Source organism: Penaeus monodon, chromosome 20 (genome assembly GCF_015228065.2).
Source record: "Penaeus monodon isolate SGIC_2016 chromosome 20, NSTDA_Pmon_1, whole genome shotgun sequence".
NCBI lineage: Eukaryota > Metazoa > Arthropoda > Malacostraca > Decapoda > Penaeidae > Penaeus > Penaeus monodon.
In genome coordinates this window covers 25,161,190-25,161,840 of record NC_051405.1, presented here as the reverse complement: position 1 = coordinate 25,161,840, position 651 = coordinate 25,161,190, and positions in this window count along the sequence as shown.

The following is a 651-nucleotide window of genomic DNA, read 5'->3' as shown; positions in this document are numbered from 1 at the left end:
GGGTGTGGGGGAGAAGAAAAAAATGAAACAACACCAGTAGTAGAAGAAAGGAAAAAGAGGAAACCAAAAATAGATGCAGAAAAAAAACGGTATAAGAGTGAATAAAACAGCTAATAAAGTAGGAGCAGAGACGTGAGAATAGCGACAGGAAGATAATGATAGAAAAAAAATAATGGTTGGAAAATAGGTAGCCTAAGAAAAAAAAGGGAAAAAGTAGAAAACCAACAAACAAACAAAAACATAGTAACCGAAAAAAAAGTAATTAGAAAGAGAGAGAAAAGGCAGAAGACAAGAAGATAAAAGAAAAAGAAGGAAAATAGCAAAGCATAATTTTAAAGTTGGAAAGTCTTGCTTGCTGGAATAACGAGAGTAAGTACAAGAAACTGTTTTTTTTTTTCTTTTTGCAACACAGTCTAATTTCCAAGTTTCCCTTCGCGACAAAGATATTGCAATAAGTTTCCCAGACGAGTAAATGAAAAGAAGAAAAGAGAAGAAAGTAATGATATTTTGATAATGATGTTAATGTACATGATATGACTATGTGGGTGTAAGTGTACGTCCATTTATATATGCAAATGTAGGGAAATTTGTGTGCAGGTTTATTTATTTTGCTTACAGGTAGAGGGGCAAATAAAAAGCTAGACAGAAAGT